The sequence below is a fragment of the Phyllobates terribilis genome, unplaced genomic scaffold (assembly GCF_046119375.1).
Source record: "Phyllobates terribilis strain yellow unplaced genomic scaffold, ASM4611937v1 Scaffold_37__1_contigs__length_12642776, whole genome shotgun sequence".
NCBI classification, from domain to species: Eukaryota; Metazoa; Chordata; class Amphibia; order Anura; family Dendrobatidae; genus Phyllobates; species Phyllobates terribilis.
The window spans coordinates 4,616,499-4,638,005 of record NW_027362797.1 but is presented as its reverse complement, the minus strand read 5'-3'; the positions used below and the strand labels follow the sequence as shown (position 1 = coordinate 4,638,005).

The window sequence follows — 21,507 nt, the reverse complement described above, 5'->3', positions numbered from 1 at the left end:
CCCCAGTGCTTCCCAGTCTGTAGGCTCCCTACAGACTGAAGTTGGCTGCTGCAGCACTGCCAGATAAAAGCCAGGAGCCCATTATGATACGTGCAATGTCTGTTCCATTCTTCCATTGTCCCATTGTTCCATTGCCCCCTAACAATGAGACAATGGAAAAATGCAAGAATGGAACGGACATTGCACGTGTCATAATGGGTATGTAGGGAGCATACTGGGGACTGCTGCTCGTTTGTTCAATAATTAGTTACCCTCTCTACCCCCCACCCTTCCCGGTCTTGAGGAGCATGGGACATTAGGGGGGAGAGGAGAATGTGTGAAAATAGGTGGACGTATCAGATATTAAACTGATAAGAAAAGATACTACACTTGATCTTAGCCAAAATGCCGAGAAGCGATTACCTGAATTGGTTTTGGCCTAGAGCTGCACCCTGGCCCAAAGAAGGCACCCATTGTAGGGATAGGGACAAAGACTCCCCTTAGGAAGACATGTTGTTCATCAATAGACACCTTAAAACCCACAAATATACTGCTTGTTGCAGATGCACCCCAAACGTTTTTAATCTGCATAAGTCCACCGATTTTTACACATTCTACCCCCCTGCCCAATGTCCTACATGCCTCAAGACCGAGGGGGGGGGGGGTAGAGAGGATAACTAATTAATGAACAAACGAGCAGCTGTCCCCTCCCCCCCCCGGCTTCCCAGTCTGTAGGCTCCCTACAGACTGAAGCTGGCTGTTGCAGCACTGGCAGATAAAAGCTAGGAGCCCATTATGACACGTGCAATGTCTGTTCCATTCTTCCATTCTTGCATTCTTGCATTATTCCATTGTTCCATTGTCCTATTGCTCCATTGCCTCCTAACAATGGGACAATGGAATAATGCAAGAATGGAAGAATGGAACAGACATTGCACGTGTCATAATGGGCTAGTGGCTTTTATCTGGCTGTGCTGCAGCAGCCAGCTTCAGTATGTAGGAAGCCTCCAGACTGGGAAGCAGGTGGGACCGCTGCTCGTTTGTTCAATAATTAGTTACCCTCTCTACCCCCCAACCCTTCCCGGTCTTGAGGAGCATGGGACATTAGGGGGGAGAGGTGAAGAGAATGTGTGAAAATAAGTGGACATATAGGGGACATATCAGATGTTAAACTGATAAGAAAAGGTACTACAGTTGATCTTAGCCAAAAGGCAGAGAAGCGATTACCTGAATTGGTTTGGCCTATGGCTGCACCCTGGCCCCAAGAAGGCACCCATTGTAGGGATAGGGACTGAGACTCCCCTTAGGAAGACATGTTGTTCATCAATAGACACCTTAAAACCCACAACTATACTGCTTGTGTTTAACCTCGCCCACACCACTGATTGACTGCTTTCTGTGTACACTGTGCATAGGCAGAAAGCTACCAATCATTAGTGGACGCAGGATTACACAGAGCTCATGAAAATGGAGGACTCCATGGCAGCAGGTTTACTAGTCCTCTAGGGATAATCTCCTGCTGTTAAAACAGTGATTTTATCAAAACTACAGCAAGCAGCCCAGTAAGTGACAAATAGATGGAATTAGGGTCTTTGTGTCCACAATTTGGTGCTCTCATGTTAGGTAGAAAAAACGTGTTGACTGAAGTCAGTTATTTCCAAGGCTGTGTTAATCTAAACAAATAAAATACCTTCACAACAAGCATTTATTTCAGTTTACAAGCCTCAAATACCTATGAAAAACTCTGGTGATATAATATATATATATATATTTTAAGATTAAATTTTTGATACATTACTGTAACTATTTGTTACACTTCTTGAGATACATACAGAACGAGTTAACCCCATTCTCTTGATAAGTGGGAGTCTTAATAGTAGGACGCCTGGTGATCAGACCAGGAAAAATGTAAGCCTATTCTGACATCCACCATACATGTACGGCACATGTATGGTGGCGATGTATGGAGTAGACTCAGGTTTTGAACCCACTGCACAAACAAGTTTTTTTTTCACCACTGGAATGGCGCTTTAAATGTAAGCCCCTCTGTTCCCATTCTTATACTCACCTTCCGTCAGCTTTATCTTTTACCGACGCCGCTCAGGTCCCGTGGCACCATCTTGTGCCAGTAACTTCTGACTGGCCAGAAGTCAGAAGTTATGTTACAAGAGCTCAATACAAGTCTTTATGAGAGGCAGGACGAGGCCATAATGAGGCTCTCATAAAGATGTATTAAAAAGTGACTTCTATGCTCTGTGAAGCACTGGAGCTGCCGGCAGGTCATTCTTTGGCCGAGACAGCGCTGGAAAAGGATGAAGGTGGCGGCAGGCGAGTATGAGATGGGGAAAGGGGGATTACATTTAACCCCTTTACGACGTGGTGCGTATTAGTACGCACCACGTCGGTACCCCCAGTTCAGCGCGGGCTCCGGCGCTGAGCCCTCACTGAACCGGGCACATGTCAGCTAATTTATACAGCTGACATGTGCCAGCAACAGCTGCAGGTGGAATCTTGATCCACCCGCGGCTGTTAACCAGTTAAATGCCGCTGTCAATTTCTGACAGCGGCATTTAACTTGCACTTCCCGGAAGCGCGTCATTAGCCCAGCCCATCGATGACCCCGTCACGTGATCGCGGGTCACTAATGGGTTGGCATGATAACCCGGGGTCTGCAGAAGGCCTCTGTGGTTGCCCAGTGGTCGGCGCTCATAGCAAGTGAGCATTTCTGCTGCATATAGGCAATCTGCTCACCACCTGTATGCAGCAGAGGAGATCAAACAACTGCTGCTTCAATAGTCTACTATGGAGACTATTGAAACAAGCAGAAAGTGTAAAAAAAGAAATGTATTTAACAATATTAAAAAAGTATATAAAAGTTTATATCACCCCCCTTTCAGCCCATTCAAAATAAAACAATTGAAAAAAAACCCCACATACACATATTTGGTATTGATGCCTTCAGAATCACCCGATCAATATAAAAAAAGAATTAATCCGATCGGTAAACGGCGTAACGAGAAAAGCATTCTAAACGCCAGAATTAAAGTTTTTTTGGTCGCCACAACATTGCAATAAAATGCAATAACGGGCGATCAAAACATCTGGTAGTGGTCCTGGTCGATTGCGAACCTGAGAAATCTCTGATGGGCAGGGTGCAGGTATGCGTCTTGTATGTCTATGGTGGTGAGAAATTCTCCCTTCTCCATGGACGCAATGATGGACCGAAGGGACTCCAAGCGGAAGTGACGTACCCGTACCAGTACATATTTGTTGAGCTGTTTTAGGTCCAGTATGGGCCGTACGCCGCCTCCTTTCTTGGGGACTACGAATAGATTGGAGTAGAACCCTCGGAAAAGCTCGGCCGCGGGGACCAGTAATATGACTCCTGCTTGAAAAAGAAAGGAGACCGCTTGGCGGAAGGCACAAGCCTTGGCTGGCGGCTTTGGGGGAACAGAAGGAAAGAGTCTGTTTGGTAAGTTGGAAGACAGACTTTATGAAAGAGCAAAAGTCAGCCGACAGGTCTTGTCCGACTTTTGCGTCGACCGCAAGTTGTCCCTGCGTGGGGAGCGGTTGCTATTTTGTGCTGGACGCGAGACGGACCAGCCCGAAGAGTTCCGAAAGGATCGGAATCGAGTTTGGTTAAGCTTCTTGTAGGTGCGTTTGGGTTTCAGTTGGGGGGAGAGAGGTACTCTTACCCCCGGTGGCATTGGATATCATAGTGTCCAACTGTTCACCGAAAAGTCAACCACTGAGGTACGGGAGGTGCGTGAGGGACTTCTTTGAGGCTGCGTCTGCTTTCCATTCCCGCAGCCAGAGGATACGCCGAATCGTGATGGCGTTTGATGCTATTCCCGCTGCACCCCTTGCTGAATCCAGAGCTGCATGAAGCATGTAATCTGCTACAACTGCTATTTGAACCGCTTGGTCCGACCGCTCAGGAGCAGATACTTGGAGGCCAGCTTGTAAATTTTTGGGCCCAAGCCAGGATGGCCTTGGCAGCCCAAACTGAGGCGAACGCGGGAGCCAGGGAGGCCCCATGTGGCCTCGAAAATTGAACGAGCCATGCGTTCCACCTGCCGGTCTGCTGAATCCCTGAGGGTTGAGCTATCTGGCAGTGAAAGGAGTGACTGTGCTGCTAGTCTAGAGACTGGGGGATCCACTTCGGGTTGATCTGTCCATTCCTTGGTGACCTCCTGTGGGAAGGGGTACCACGCCTCCAGATATTTGCGATTGGTAGAAATGTCCAGCACCCGAAGGATGGATGAGATTACGTCCTCAACTAGCGCTGTATTGCTAGGGGGGGGGGGGTTGGGATCAGGGAACCTTCAGTTTCCTTGTCCGAGTCGGAATCACAGATGCCTTCCGAATCCTGTGTATCGCTAAGGCATCTCCTGCTGGGTGAAGCGGGGCGGAGGACTTCTCTGGTCAGGGATCGCTGCGGAGATCTGCATTGTCTGTCCCTGGTAGGGGACGGTCTAGATGACCTGGAACTACGGTGTCTTTCCCTAGAAGTGGATGACCATGTGCTATGGGATGATGCAGATGAACGTGACCTGTGGGTCCGCTTGCGTCCAGATCTAGACGTGGATGTGCCCGGGTCGTCATGTCCCTGAGTCGAGCTTTCCCTTTGCTGGGCAGTGTTCATAGCCGAGGCATGACTCTGCCGAGCCTGAAGCAATGTGGAGGCTAGGTTATCTATAGACTGCGTCATAGATTGTGACCCATCCCGGCGTGTCATTAGACACCGAAGCATTGGCAGGGGCTTCTTGGGGCTCTGGCACAGTAGTCTGGGTGCAGTCCTGGCAGTGCGGGTACGTGCTGCCACTGGGGAGAGTATTACTGCAGGCTGTACAGAGTGCATAAAAGCAGTCCTGCCTGGTTCTCTTGGACCTTGAGCCCGGCATAGTGCACTGGGGTGGCTATGCAGAGGGCCCTACAGGGGTGGCTATGCAGAGGAGCCTATAAGGAATAATGGATTCACAGCCGAGGAAGAACTCCAGCTGTGATCTTATCCCACCAGTGTGTCCCTGGGTCCAGCGCCGAAGATCCACAGTCCTGTGCCCCCCGGAGACTGGCTGGCCTGGTCTGGGTCGGCCGACCAGTAACTGCAGGGTTAATCCCTTATCCTGCAGCAGATAATGGCCGCCGGAGTAAGGTTAAGAAAGAAGGGGGGGGCGGAGAGCTGAAAAGGGCGGCAGAGCTGTGTGAAATCGCGCCCTTTCAGTCTCGATCCGCCCCCTTTATGACACTGTAGAGTGTCATATTTGTCATCCGGGGGGCAGGCGGGAGAGGAGGTGGCGGCCTCGGCTAGGCCGAAGCCGCGGCCTAAATTAGATGCCTGATGCCCAAAGGGGCTGCAGGTCGGCGTGGAAGTCCGGGAGGGGGCCAGATCTGAACCGGGCCCCCCCGGATAAAAAGGCAGGATAGCGGTGGGGTATTAGCGGAAGGGGGGGCCCTGTGAAGAGTCCCCCTGAGGCACCATAGAGCTGGTGCTGCCGCAGAGACAGGGCACAGGGAGGCCTGTGCCTCTCGTGTCATGCCTGCCTGCACTCCCCCCGGCCCCGACAGGAGCCCACAGCAGGGCTGGGGTCCCTGGATTCAGGCGCAGTGTGCTGGCTGCTGGGAGCTGCAGAGTGCTGCCTGTACAGGCCCTACCTGAGGCGTTTCAACCTAATACCCCCAGAGGGGGATTAGGGAGGTGCTGCTGTCACCATCAGGGGGCTATATCCTCGCCTCGACCTCAACCCAGAAACCAAAAGGAATTGGGGAAGGAGGGGGGTCTCGATTTCGAACCAGCACCCGAGGGGCTGGGGAAGGAGCGACATGGGGAATAGCCATCTCGACTTCGACCGTGCACCCTGTAATAAGGGGCCGAGGAAGGAGCCATGCCAGGAGTCTCGCAGAGACCCACTTTTCTTTATCTGTAATCCCGTTGATGAAAAAGGAGTAGAAGTTTTAGGTGTGCCTCTTATGCGACACTAACAAAAACTGGAGATGGCTGACGCCGTCCAGGAGTGTATACTGCAGAGGAGGAGCCACGGTTAATCTTTTTCAGATTATGCATAGTGTTGCCTCCTAGTGGACAGCAGCATAACACTCATGGTCCCGTGTCCCCCAATGAGGCGACAGAGTAAATTAAGTTTTTTTACATTTCACTTTGCATTAATACCTGTGTTGCACCCGAAGGGTTGAAAAAAAAAAAATTTACAGCTGTTTTGAAGTATTTGAGTTGTGCGGTTTTTACTAAGGTATCATTTTTGGGGAGTTTCCAAAATGTAAAAGCCTCAAAGTCCATTAAAATCTGAATAGGCCCCTAAAGGAACATGTTTTGTTGATTTCTTGAAAAAATGAAAATTTGCTGCTAAACTTTTAACCCTTCTAACATCCTATCAAAATAAAATGATGTTTGAAAAATGATGCAGATATAAAGTAGATATATGGGAAATGTTATCTATTAATTATTTGTACAGCGTGACTAACTCGTTTAAGGATATAAGAATTAAAAGTTTGAAATTTGCAAAATTCTCTAAATTTTTACCAAAATTCCGATATTTTCACAAATAAACGCAAAAAATATTGACCTAAATTTACTACTACTGTATGTACAATGTGTCATGAACAAAACAGTCTCAGAATCACTAAGCTACATTGAAGCATTTCAGAGTTATTACCACAAAGTGACACTGGTCAGATTTCAAAAATTTGGCCTGGTCATTAGGGTCAAAATGGACTCGGTCACTAAGGGTAATGGGAACCAGGAGAAAACACACATGAGCCACTATTGTAGTATGGCTTCTTTAGAAAGAAAGGACGTATAGTTTCTGTAGTGATCTGAATACAGAGCTCATCTGACAGTTTTCCCAGTGAACTCAAGCCGAATCAGCCCAGTTTCAAAGAAGATATGAATGCGCTTCTCAGTGTTCGCGGGATGACAGGCTGGATGGCAGCTTTCTGCTGCGATCCAGGCTGTCATCTCGATGTAGCAGAGCTGAAGCTGTCCTGGGAACCATGGAAAGGTAAGGATGATGTTGCTTTATTATTTTTCTTTTATTGCAGGAGATCGTTGGCTTCAGCTAGAATGGGCGTGATGGTAAGTATGGTTTAATTTAGAACAATAAAGAATTGTGTGTTTATTTCAATTAAAGGACTTTATTCTGGGTGTTGTGTTTTTTATTTTTTAAATACTTTACTAGAAATTCATGGCAGTCATGTATAATATTGGCGTGACCCCATGAATTTCGGGCTTAGGGCCAGCTGATAATGCCAATCTGGCCCTAACCCCTTTATTACCCAGTGAGCCACCGCACCAGGGCCCTGGATGAGTTTGGTACAGCGCATCTATGAACGCGCCATTTTCCAGGGTGGCTGCGGACTGCAATTTGCAGCGGGTGGGGCCCAGAAAGCTTGGGCCTCCCTGCGCTGCAGATTCCAGCCCCCAGCTGCCTAGTTGTACCTGGCTGGACACAAAAATAGGGCGAAGCCCCACGTATTTTTTTTTAAATTATTTAATGAAATTCATGAAATAATTAAGAAGAAAAGGGCTTCCCTGTATTGTTGTGTCCGGCCAGGTACAAATAGGCAGCTGGGAGTTGGGGGCAGCCTGTTCCTGCCTGCTGTACCTGGCTGGCATACAAAAATATGGCAAAGCCCACGTCAACATTTTTGGGAAAAATTAATTAAAAAATAAATAATAATTTAGGGACTGCATCTTTATTAACCCCTCAAGTGTCATTTAGTGTTAAAATAAAGGATTTATTAAAAAAAATAATTGGCGTGGGATCCCCCATAATTTCAGTCTCTAGCGGAGGTTAAGCAGACAGCTGGGGCAGATGTTTGAAGCCTGGGAAGGGGGTAATACCCACGGAGCTTCCCAGGCTACTAATATCAGCCCCCAGCTGAATACCTAGCCTTTGCTAGCTATTAAAATGGGAGACCCCCCCCCCCCAAAAAAAATGACGTGGGGTCCCCCCTATTTTAATAGCTAGCAAAGGCTAGGCAGACAGCTGGGGGCTGATATTAATAGCCCAGGAAGGGTGCCATGAATATTGGCCCCCTCCCAGGCTATAAACACCAGCCGTCAGCCGCTCCAGAAATGGCGCATCCATAGGATGCGCCAATTCTGGCACTTAGCCTCGCTCTTCCACGCTGCCCTGGTGCGGTGGCAGGGGGTAATAGGGTTGGGGTTCATGTCAGCGCCAGCTGCCATGAAGCCCAGGGAAGCCCAGGTTAGTAATGATGGGCGTCTATAAGACACCCCCACTACTAACCTACAAAGAGTTAAAAAGAAAAAACACACTACACCCAGAAAAAAATAATTTATTTGAAATAAAACACACCATTTTATTTAATTCTTAGTTTACTAAAAAAAAATAGTTACCTGTCCACGTTCCTGCGCTGATCTCCCATGCACAGCTGTCACATCTGGAGATGGTGAGAGCTGTGCATGGCTGCTGTAAGCTCACACTGCCGGGAACACGTCCGCTCCCGGCAGCGTGAGCCCCTGACTGAGGTCACCGGAGTGCATTCAGTCAGCGCAGCTCCGGAGACCTCCTTTACGGCACTGCTGTACCGTGGGAATTTCTGACCGGAGCAGCGCTGCCTGAACTCCGGCGAACCCGCTTATGCTGCCATTCTAGCGGCGGCAGCGGTTCAGAGCGGTCACATTCTATGTGGCTGCTCTAAACTGGAGATCATCGTGGGACACTCGTGGACTACTACGGAGGGGTAAGGATAAGGTTGTGGTTTATTATTTTATATTTTATTACAGGAGATAGATGGCTTCGGGGAATTAGGTGTCTAGGTGAGTATAGGTGTAGTTTTTTATTTTTTACCTTATTTTAGGTGGCGATCGGCGGGGACAGGTAATGTATAAACTAATTTATTTTAGGTAACCACTGGCCACCAATGACATGTATTTAAAATTTATTGGGGGACCAAAGACAAATATATATGGGGGCCTAAAAAAACACGTATAGGGGCAAAAATAACACATGGGGCAGTTTAAATAGCAGGATCAGGCTGATGGGAACTACTGCTCCCATCAAGCGGATCCTGCTGGCACGAGTGGACGGGGGGCAGACATAGGCCGATGGGAGTAGTAGTGTCACATCGGCCTATGTCTGCCTGCACGCACACACCCGCAGACATCGCACAGACACCGTGCACACACCAATCATGACGGGCTGATGGTCTGGGAGGTATGGCTGACCTGCGCAGCCGTGGGAAAGTTCATGTGAGTTCATGCAGTCAAGCATGAACTCACATGAACCCTCTGAGGGCACTGCGGCTACTACAAATGAACAGCTGATCGGCATCACCCGATACCTCAGCTGTTCATTTGAAATAACCGGCGGGAAAGCGCAGCACAGAACGTGAAAGCCGGCGGTGAAGTCTTTTCACCTCCGGCTTCCCCGCCCGGGTCTTCGCTCCCCGCTCCTTGGTGCTGCGCTCCCCGCCCGGTCCTAACTTACCATCGGGATGGGAGGTGGCGAGGGGAGCGGAGGATCGGGGTGGGAGGCTGCGGGGAAGCAGTATGGGGCTGTGTGATTGTTTAAAAGCCGGCGGCTTTTTACAGCCCGCCGGCTTTTAAACAATCAGGAGAATTCTCTCATGCTGGGATGGCATTCTGATGACAGGCTGGATCGCAGCTGAGCGCTGCCATCCAGCTTCTCATCCTTCAGAGACACTGCAGAGCGCAGGCATTATGGGAACTTCCGATTCCGGTATTCGATATTGTAAAAGCATCGGAATTCCGATACCGCGAATATCGGCCGATACCCGATATTTCAGTATCGGAATGCTCAACACTATTTTTCAGACAAGGTAATGTCAAAAAAACAGGGAATAAAACCCAGCAACAAATAGTTAATTTCATGGATAAGGAGCTATGCATATGGAGGCAAATTCATTCAGAGTTCACAGGTAGCAGGCATAATGATTCTAAGGGGAGTACTTACATGGCTCAATGTCTAGCTCCTGAAGAGGAGACTGATTGGGGAGATTTATTAAAGGAGACAACTTACTATAATAATACAAGCTTGTAATTGAGATTTGACTTTGCGATTTTTGAAAGTACCGTTTTTTTTATATATAAATTTTTTTTTTTAACAAATTATTGGAAATAAAAACGATTTAATTTTAAGAATTGCATTCATATCTTCCTTGAAACTGGGCTGATTCGGCTTGAGTTTAGTTGTTGATGTTGTATCCTGAATCGGAAGTTGTAATCTACTGACCTCCTTTTTGATATATTAGTTTTCTCAGTGAACAGGACTGAGCAGCCTGCAGTGTATTAGAACTTATGGAGGCTGCAGAAGACAAAATGCAAAACAACTGCAATATTGTTATTTGTTTGCTATCAATGTTTACAATATTCACTTTGTGGTACATAGTTAGGAAATCACCAGTAAATTAAATTAAATGTCTGGAATAATCATCTATTGTAAATTTAAAAAGGGAAAAGATATAGACAAGATGGACCACGGGGTCTTTTTTCTGCCAATTATCTTCTAGGTCCTGGCAGCAGCGGGCAAACAGAACTTTAGCATTTAGGGTTGCACTATCATATACATTGGGCGAGTGCTATCCAATTGTTTTATTAGATAGCATTCAAACCAATGTTATTCAATAGGGCAGTGGGGGGGGGGGGGCGAAATGACGAATGCAGCTGTGCCGAAACGCGCATCGGGGTGTGTGCCAATGAGGAGTGTGCTATTATCTACAGTGGATGTAAGTAGTTGCTGTGCATTATATACATCAATGTTTTGGCTGTCTGCTTGGTTTCCTTTTGATGTCTTTGATATAGAGGGACATACTGATTTGCCCTTAATACATAACAGTGAGCTATGTGCTCGATATATATTCTCCTGGTATCTTATTGATTTATACTTTTTCTGTTCTATTTAAATCCACTACTACTTTATATGATTCAGCCATTGGCATTAATATGATATTACATAGTATTTAGTGGAATTCTGTTATATTTTTCAGGCACTTGCACTTTAATAATTACCGCACTTTATGTATATACTATATAGCAGCCTACACTGATGGATTCTTGATAAGATTATTCATACCTTGTCTATACTTTGTGATATTTACCGCACCCCCTTCCCTAGTGCCCCTCTACCGCATTGTGCTTACATTTCCCTGTGTTCTGTGATTTATGTTTTCACAGATCAATTGGACCTTGTTTCGCATTGTGTTTCTCTTGTTTTTCAGTTACCATGTTTACTTCGGTGGTCCGCTCTATTTCTTTATAGGTCCATGATTGGGTTAAGATAGAATACTTTACGATATACTTTATACCCGTTTGTTTCTCTCTTTCTCCTCCTATTATTTTATTAAAAAAAAACTTATGGTGCACTGATGGTACAAACTGATGAGTGAACAACAAATAGATTGAAATCGGATCCAGAGAACTGATAAAAATATCTATTTCTTGTATGCAAAAATAAATGAATGAGGCTTTAGGCTGACTTACCAGTAGGGTGCATTAAAAATAAATGACATCTTGCTGGAATCAAGGTCTCGGCCCCTACATCATGCTGCTCTCAGATTAAATAGTAACCACCTGCTGATGGATTCCATTTAACTGTGGAATGTAGTGAATGTAAAATGTTGGCAATGAAAGTACCTAGAATGAAGGGGGAAGGGAGGAATTTAGCCAAATTTGTCATGGTCACTAATGTACATCGTAATAATTAATGGAATTTGTGTATTTCAATATGAGATATATTTTTTCCATGTACAATAGGAAGAGGAACATACAGCTTCTAGAAATGAAGATTGAAGAGGAGAACATGGCCCTGAAAAACATTAGTCTGTCTCTGTAAGTGCTGAGATTTGAGCTAATAAAAGCAAACGTTATAGATAGCATAACAATATACATTCTAAGACCATGTTCACACGTTGCATTTTTGCTGCGTTTTTTTCTGCAGGCAAAACCTGCTCTCTTGGCAGTAAAGAAGCCGCTTACAAAAAGCAGGTGTTGCTGTGTTTTTCAGGATCCCAAAGTTCAGCTTTGCTTCCAGCACAGAAGCATGAACACAAGTCACCAATGCAAGACATATGTGAAACCAGACAATCATTTTTGGAAAAAAAGGTCAATTTGATCAAATTATATAGTGAAAAAAGATTTTTAAATCTGAAAAAATAGTGACTATTCTGAAGAAAAAAGTTCATATGAGTTCATGAAAAAATACACAATTACAAATGTAACAGGGGGGAGGTGAATAGGTCAGGAATAGCTTACCTAAGATGTTGGCAGAGCACTGAGTTTGTAAGACACTGTTTACTTTCACACTTTACTCAGCCTTTGAGTTGACCAGGTATTGTTCAATTTCTCACCTTGGTCAGCTAATGTTTATTTTGCACACATCACTAATTTAATTAAAATGTACTAATCCTAACTGCCATTCTCAGGTGATGAATCATAAAATGTTAGAGTTGGAAGAGACCTCCAGGGACACTATGTCCAAACCCGTGATCAAGACATTATGGGTTTAAACTTGGGAAAATCATAAAAATAAATGTGTTTCACATACTGCTGTACATGCTTTTTTTTACTGAAAACACAGCAAAACCTGATTCCTGCGTTTTGCTGCGTTTTTGAACTTACTCATTGCTTTCTATGGGGGAAAAACACTGAAAGAAGTGACATGCTGCAGTTTTCAAAAACGCAACAGTTTTTCAATTCAGTCAGGAAAAAAAACAATGTGTGTGCATGAGATTTCTGAAATCTCAGCTTTTGCTGGTACTGTTACACGCAGCTTAGATTTTGCATAAATTTGCTGAAAAAAATGCAGAAAAAACAGAACATGTGAACATAGCCTTACGGGTTTCCTTTACGCTCGCACTATGGACTGTAACTTAGTGTAAAGTTTAACCAAGCAACGCACTAAGTTATATGGAAACTATGACAATTTGACCGAGTGAAACAATAGTTATTGTCAAGATTCAATGAAAAAACCCGCCGACTATGCAGGGACTACAGCACAGCTCTATGTAGGTGATTGGGACAGTGCTGCACCTACGTTCATTCGTTCAGTATTTGGTCAGTATTTTACATCAGTATTTGTAAGCCAGAATCAGAGAGTGGAACAATTGGAGGAAAAGTATAATACAAACACGTCACCACTTCTGTATTTTGTCATCCACTACTAGTCTTGGCTTACAAATACTGATGTAAAATACTGACCAAATTATATATTAATGAATATCAATATTACTCACTTATACGGTGGTTATAAGACACACACAGGACTGGTGAATGCCTAGATGTAAACACATTAAAGGGAATCTGCCACCAGACTATTGCTGCCCCATCTCAGAGCAGCATGATGTAGGGGCAGAGACCCTGATTCCTGAGATGTATCACTTACTGGGTTATTTACAGCAGTTTTGATAAAATCACTGCTTTATCTGTTGCAGATCTACCAGTTCTCTGAATGCTGAGCTCAGAGTAACTCCACCCCCACCACTGACAGCTTTCTGCCTATGCACAGTGTACACAGAAAACTGCCAATCTGTGGTGAGGGCGGGGTTATACAGATATTATCAATATGGAGGACTACATGGAGGGAGGTTTACTAGTCCTTTACTGTTAATCTACTGCTGATAAAACAGCAAGCAGCCCAGTAAGTGACATATCACTGGATTTAGAGTAAAAAATGTGGTGACAGATTCCCTTTAAATCAGAAGTATGTATTGTAATATAGTATATAATGAGTGAGTCATGATACGAGGCCTCATGTATGAAAACTGCTTTCTGTTACATTCCTGAAAAAAAAAGAAGAAAAAGAGATGGCTTTGCTGGTGCCCAGCCATCTAGTACGTACTGTATTTTTCAGATTATAAGACTCACTTTTTCCCCCCTAAATTTGGGGGGAAATGGGGGTGTGCCTTATAATCCGAATGTAGTTACCGGGGGGGGGCAGCTTCTGTGGAGCAGGTTCCCAGAAGGCACAGTCGCTACTGCAGGAAGCTGGCGGCGGTGTCAGAAGTGAATTTGGGGAAAAATGGCCGCCAGAGGCGGCATGTGCACAGAGTGAGGTCTCGCCTCCTGAGATCTCAATCTGCACATGTGTCGCCTTTGGCGGCCATTTTCCCAAAGTTCACCAGAGTGAAAAGGATGGGAAGTGCGGGGACTCCTCTAACATTGTCATTTTGTGAAAACCCGAGGCCCGCCGCACCCTCGCATCACTGAACACCCCCTCCTCCCGGCCGGGGGCCCACAGCATCGCCCCACTTCTGACACCGCCGCCAGCCTCCTGTGACCCCGCTCCTCCACAGCCGCCCTCCCCTGGTAAGCTACAGTAAAAGTGAACTATAAGACGCACCACCATTTTATTAAAAAAGATAATATTTATTTTCCTCCCCAAAATTTGGGATGCGTCTTATAATATACCGTATTTTGCTGACTATATCAGAGAACATAGTATTATAAAGTAATATATGTAAAGGAGGATACAAGGGCCCCGAGGGCGGGACGGTTTTGGTCCAGTGCATATATTCTCTGCACTATTCCCTGCCTAGTGCCGCCTAGTGCGCCAATATTATCAAGATCAATTTATTCAGCAGCGCTGCCTGATTTAACGGGATTTATTCTTGGGATACAATATCATCAGGTTGGTGACGGTCTGAAAAAAATCCGACTACAGCATGCTGCGTATGTAAAAAAAAAAAAAAGCCTCTGACCCCCCCCCCCCCCCAAAAAAAGGTAAAGTGAAGAATAACACCACAGGTAAGATGCACCATTTGGAGGATTTTAAAGGAAACCTGTCATGTCCCCAAATGCTATTAGCCTGTAGATATAGGGTAAATGTGCAGGTTAAGGGCTCGCTCACATGAGCGTATATAACACGGCCGAGTGCTATGTGATACAACATTGCATAGCACTCGGACCGGTGTTATTCCCTGGTACAGCTCAGATCTGCGATTATCTTCTCATGACGATTCAGCGTGAGAAAACAATAGCATCATTCTGCAACTGCATCCGAGAATCGGATCTCAATCACCCATACAAGTCTATGGGTGCAAAACATCGGACTGCACTCAGATGTTATCCAAATGCAGTGCGATTACCACGGATGCCGGCAATGGAGGAGCCACCAGCTTTCAGTCATAGAGCAGTGTCTGGCACAGCTTCAGTCACCACTCAGTACACAGAGAGCGGCAGATGTAACCACACCCCGGCACTGACTGACAGCCGGCTACGCACTGATGCACTTCTCAGCGACCGGTCAGTCAGTGCTGGGGTGCGGTTACAGCTGCCACTTTCAGTGCTGTGAGCCGTGACTGTAACTCCCCCAGGCACGCTTCAATGACTGAAGAAATAAAGTTGATTTTCTCCAGGTGACGCACTTTCAGTATAGCGGCCGGACACCTTCATAACACAATTAACCTGCAGATTAATCCGATATCTGCAGGTAATAGCGTTATAAGACCTCACAGCATAGTCCGAAAAATACTGTCTGCACATGATACACCGTATATCTACTACACAGATACAGTAGTTGCCATTTACTGGGTGTCGCTCATGTATCACCGTAAGTGGCGACACGCGTTGGGCACTGAGGTCCTATCTACACCTTCCTATTAACAGGCTGATTTGATTGGGTATCCTCTATCTATGGTCATGTTGCATGATTGGCTCTTTATTTTTGTGAGGGGCAGCATTGGTCGCCGTAATTGAATGTATGAGTGATTATGGAGTGGCTATCTCTTCAGTGTGAGGTGAAAGGGTGTATTTCCAACAGCTATTCTACTTTATTGACCCATCACCCTGTACACAGGGATACCATAGTAATTCGCAAGTAGGTATCTGTTGCTGCACTTTATGTATATATATATTTTCTTTTGTATTCTTTATTTATACAGAATACTTTGGGTTTGTGCAATAGTGACCACCACAGACATTTCCCATAGCCTGTGAGGGCTTATCTATTTGTCTGCATACTTGTGCACTTTATACCATTCATTATAACATAGGAAGGTTTCTTAAGTAGTGGGCTCCTTATGCAGTGGACCTTTCCACTATTTTTAATGGTGTTTTAACATTATTGTTTTGGTTTGTCCATTATTTGTATATATGGCACCCCAGGGGTCTGGTTTCCACAGTAATAGCAATGTTATGTCTGAGAGCAGGTGGGAGGTCTCTTGGTCAGGAATCCTATGCATGCCACACCTCCTGCCCAGTCCTGGGAGGGGAAGGACTTCCCCTATATAAACCTGGGGCTGAGGCAGGGTTAGAGAGAAGAAGAGTAGAGAAGCAGAAGAAGCAGCTATAGGAAAGAGAGATCAGGAGCTCTGAGGAAGTCGTGCTAAAAGGAATCAGGGGCTGGCAGCTGAAGAGCTCGCCCTGATTGAAGAGTTACCACCGGACCCGGAGTCCGAGGCTGTGGGGATTAACCCTGACCCAGCAGCAGAAACCGACCGGCAGGGGATTTCAGGTCCTCTGGCCAAGAAACCCGAAGGCACGGTCACACGCGTGGGACCAGCACCGCCGTCGTGGAGCGGAAGCCACTAGAAGGCCCCGAGTCACCGGCCATACGGGTGAGCACCACACGGTACACTCAGGGACGTGGGCTACCTTTACCCGCCTCTAGCAAGGTAGCCAGAAGAGTACAGTTAGTTGGGGAGGCCTACAACTCCGCCTGGCCAAGGGGGATCCCATCTGCTCAAGGACTGACCAGGCCCCGACCGCTAGCCAGTACTCCGGGAGGGTCTATCTTTGTCACCAGTAAAGACCCTGAACTACACTGCATCGTCTCTGAGTGGTTCCTGCTATCCCCATCATCCACGTCGGCTGCCCTGAGGCCATACCCCTCCCGTTGGGGGTTATACCATCCACGCTGCACCATCCTTCCACCGGCCTCAGCGGTCTGCCCTGCAGCGGCAGCTCCATAGCTGCATTCAACGGGTGGCGTAGTCGTCCTACATCTACTGCTATTACACCGCCACTTAGTCTGACACCATGGGCACGGACCGGGTCACCGCCACAAGGACTACTACCCCTATCCAGATCCGGCTCCGGGTATCCCTTGAACATTGCCCAGGGGGCGCGTCAGCTTTTGGCGTAGTCGGCAGGATTACGTGCCCGCAACCACCGGGTACTGCGTGCCTGAAAAAGACTGTTCAAACTTACTTGTGGTGAAGATTCCCGCCATCCGGCGCCATTTTCAGCCTTCTTCCCGCCTTCCGTGGAGTTTTCCCGCCGTTGGACGCCATCTTGAAGACGCCGCGCGGGAAGAAGAGGGGCGTGGACTCCAAAAGCGCGCGAGAACTGAAGCCCCGCCTCACGTCCAGACGTCGCGTAAGGTCCTGGAAGGAGCCCAGCAGACGCTGACGTCACAGGAGCGCGACGGAAGGTCCTCAACCCTGACGATCCACTGCGGAGCCGCGGCCTACAGAAGAGGATCATCGCAAGGTAGGCCACGGTCCACTAGGGGGGAGGAAGATGTCGGATACGGAGGAGAGCTTCACTGCCTCAACCCCCGCCAGCGCCAGCGCTGCTGCAGTCATGCCTTTCACCATGCCCTATATCCCGGGAGCGGCCTGGCTACCCCAGTACTCAGGGGAGTCACATACCCTGCATGACTTTAGAGAAAAGCTGGATAGCCTCTTCCAGGTGTACCCCCTCACAGAAGAGCAAAAAGTGAGCATCCTGGTGGCCCAATTAACTGGGGCAGCCCAAAGGGAGGTAAAGTCCTGGCCACCTGGGGGGAGGACTGTCGCAGGGATACTAACCCGGCTGAAGGACACCTTTGATACCCGCACCTCAGCCGAGATCAAGCTTAGATTCTACGGGTGCAAGCAGCGAGCACAAGAGAGTATAAGGTACTATGCACTAAACCTACAAGAGGCCCTGAGAGCCATTAAGCAAACCGACCCTGACGGCGTGGGAGACGAGGACCGGCTGTTGACTGAACAATTTATAGAGGGTTTATATTGCAATGCCCACCGAACCCAGTTGCGGGCAATGGCCTTACAGGACCCTCATCTGGGATTTGCACAGTTCAAGGACAGAGCCATCCGGGTGCTCCGAGAACCGGCACCAGGTGGCGTTGTGACCCACAGACGCCCCACTACCACTTACCACCAGGAGGCGGCGCCCTTGTCGGCAGGGCCTGTGGGAGCTGATGCGCAGGCTTTGAACAATGACCCGGCTCCAGACCTGCACCATCAGGTCCAAGAGCTAGCTAAAAGCGTTGCTGCGCTAACCCGAACTGTGCAGTCTTTACAGGTTTCTACTCCAGGGAAGATCCAGCTGGCATCCGGACCGGAGGACATCCCGTGGCGCCGACCAAGGAGGACCCCACCGGCCAGAGGAAGACCCAGCGACCGATACAACGAGGACGGACAACCTATCTGCCGCCGCTGCAATCAACCCGGACATATGGCAAGGTACTGTCCTTTAAACTGGCGCAACCTAGGGTAGAGGGCCAACCCCTAGGAAAAAGATCATCAGGCCCATCAAACTGGCGTGACAAATATGTGGGAGGACGTCCAGTCTTGCCTGTGGTACTGGATGGCATTCCTATGAGTGCCCTACTGGACACCGGGTCACAGGTCACCACCATCCCGTACGTGCTTTTCAAGCAGTACTGGAATGACTCGGATATAACCCGCTACCCTGACGACGACTTGAGTATCATCGCCAGCAATGGTCAGCCCGTGCCACAGATCGGATTTAAAGAGGTGACCATTAAAATCGGTAGAGTCGAGCTGGCAGCACAGGGACTGATCATTGTGGACATTGACAAGCGCGAGAGTCACCCTAAGATAACTCTAGGAACTAATGTAATTGAAAATTGTCTTGCAGAGGTGATTTTTATTTTACAGCAGGTTGCCAAGAACGCCAGCTCCGGCCAGCAGTGAGTGCTCCAAAAAGAGATCCGGGCACTGATGCGACGGCAACAGGTGGAACTCTCCGGCGGTGAGATTGGTAGCGTGAGAATGTGTGACCCTTTCCCTATTGCCATGCCCCCAAAAAGTGAAATGATGATTTGGTGCTGGGCGGCTATTGGTCTGAGAGGTAGAGATTACCAGGCAATGGTAGAACCAGTTTACTCAGACAGTAGGCCCACCATTTTGACAGCACGGGGGGTGGTCAATGTACGCCATGGGAGGGTGCCCGTTCGCATAATAAATATCGGGAAGAGGGAAGTGTACCTGCCCCGGTATGCCACGCTAGCCAAATTGTATACCATCAATCAGAATTCCATACAGTCCGTAGAACCCTTGCCTCCATCTTCTCCGGAGGAAGGTAACGGCTCTAAACAACAAATGGAGGATTGGTGTCAGCAACTACATTTGGGTACTGACTCCACTCCCTCACACCAGAAACAGGGAGTCTATCGGGTGGTTCAAGAGTATGAGAGTGTTTAGTAAACACCCGTTAGATTTTGGGCGAGTCAAGGGGGTAGAACACCACATATACGTGTCAGGAGATATTGAAAATAAACTGATGTAATTTGTATCTAAATAGTTTTTTGATTATTTTTTCTGGTGATCACTGCTTAGGTGCATGTCCTCTTTCTCTTTCTGAAATTTGCATTGTTCATTTATGACATATTGCAGGTAGATCCCGGTTATTGGATGGTGTCCTCCTAAAGTGGTAGTTGTAGTCCATTATCTTAATATGACGCCCTTACAAATATATCAGATATTATATATATTAAACATATAGCAAACAAGAAAGAGGAAGGCCGATCATAAAGTCCCAAATATCAGAGTACGGTGAATAATCTCATTTTTATTATTAATGAACAGGTGATGACAAAGAGAAATAATTAAAAATTTAAAAGCAGGGGCGAATGTCTGAGTAAAAAGTAATAAACGCGCGTCGGGGTGGACGCATGTCTGGCATGCGGGAGGTATTCATTTCAGTGTAAGTTACTTTCTTTTTATTATTTCAAACTTTATTATATAGTTTATCTATACTGGAGGATTTTCATCATTTTGTTTTCCACTCACAGCTGTTTCCATTGCCTTTTTCCTTTACTATCATTGCACAATGTACTAATGTAATATCATTTGTTGGTATTATGTAAGTTCACTCTTTATATTAATTTTTAGCAATTATACACCTACATGTCTGTATGATATAATTCTCTATATTAATTGCCTTGATTATTTGCATCTTCTACTATTTATTTTATTTATTACTCACTTTGTCAACACGTTTTTTAGTAATTTGTTTCTTGTCTTTATATTTTTTATCCTCCATTTTTGTATTTACACCAATATCCTTCCCCCTTTGTCTTCTCCCGCATGAACTATTAGTTATTACTTTTTACTCAGACATTCGCCCCTGCTTTTACATTTTTAATTATTTCTCTTTGTCATCACCTGTTCATTAATAATAAAAATGAGATTATTCACCGTACTCTGATATTTGGGACTTTATGATCGGCCTTCCTCTTTCTTGTTTGCTATATGTTTTTTCCGATTTTCCCGTTTGCCCATATTTGTCCTTCACTCCGGATGGTCTAATATTGCATATTATTACATATATACAGTTATATGAAAAAGTTTGGGCACCCCTATTAATCTTAAGCTTAATGTTTTATAAAAAATTTGTGTTTTTGCAACAGCTATTTCAGTTTGATATATGTAATAACTGTTGGACACAGTAATGTTTCAGCCTTGAAATGAGGTTTATTGTACTAACAGAAAATGTGCAATCTGCATTCAAACAAAATTTGACAGGTGCATAAGTATGGGCACCTCACCAGAAAAGTGACATTAATATTTAGTAGATCCACCTTTTGCAAAAATAACAGCCTCTAGTCGCTTCCTGTAGCTTTTAATGAGTTCCTGGATCCTGGATGAAGGTATTTTTGACCATTCCTCTTTACAAAACAATTCCAGTTCAGTTAAGTTTGATGGTCGCCGAGCATGGACAGCTCTCTTCAAATGATCCCACAGATGTTCAATGATATTCAGGTCTGGGGACTGGGATGGCCATTCCAGAACATTGTAATTGTTCCTCTGCATGAATGCCTGAGTAGATTTGGAGCGGTGTTTTGGATCATTGTCTTGCTGAAAGATCCATCCCCTGCGTAATTTCAACTTTGTCACTGATTCTTGAAAATTATTGTCAAGAATCTGCTGAAGCTGAGTGGAATCCATGCGTCCCTCAACTTTAACAAGAGTCCCGGGGACGGCATTGGCCGCACAGCCCCAAAGCATGATGGAACCTCCACCAAATTTTACTTTGGGTAGCAAGTATTTTTCTTGGAATGCTGTGTTTTTTTGCCGCCATGCATAACGCCTTTTTGTATGACCAATCAATTCAATCTTGGTTTCATCAGTCCACAGGACCTTCTTCCAAAAAGAAATTGGCTTCTCCAAATGTGCTTTTGCATACCTCAGCCGACTCTGTTTGTGGCGTGCTTGCAGAAACAGCTTCTTTCGCATCACTCTCCCATACAGCTTCTCCTTGTGCAAAGTGCATTGTATAGTTGACCGATGCACAGTGACACCATCTGCAGCAAGTTGATGCTGCAGCTCTCTGGAGGTGGT

The 21,507-nt window shown here is 46.3% G+C and overlaps 2 pseudogenes; both read right to left on the bottom strand.

The window, feature by feature from the left end:
- Positions 1 to 309: 309 nt before the first annotated feature.
- Positions 310 to 399, bottom strand: LOC141182949 (U2 spliceosomal RNA; annotated as a pseudogene).
- A 598-nt stretch (positions 400 to 997) lies between these two features.
- LOC141182938 (U2 spliceosomal RNA) lies at positions 998 to 1,203 on the bottom strand (annotated as a pseudogene).
- Positions 1,204 to 21,507: the final 20,304 nt, after the last annotated feature.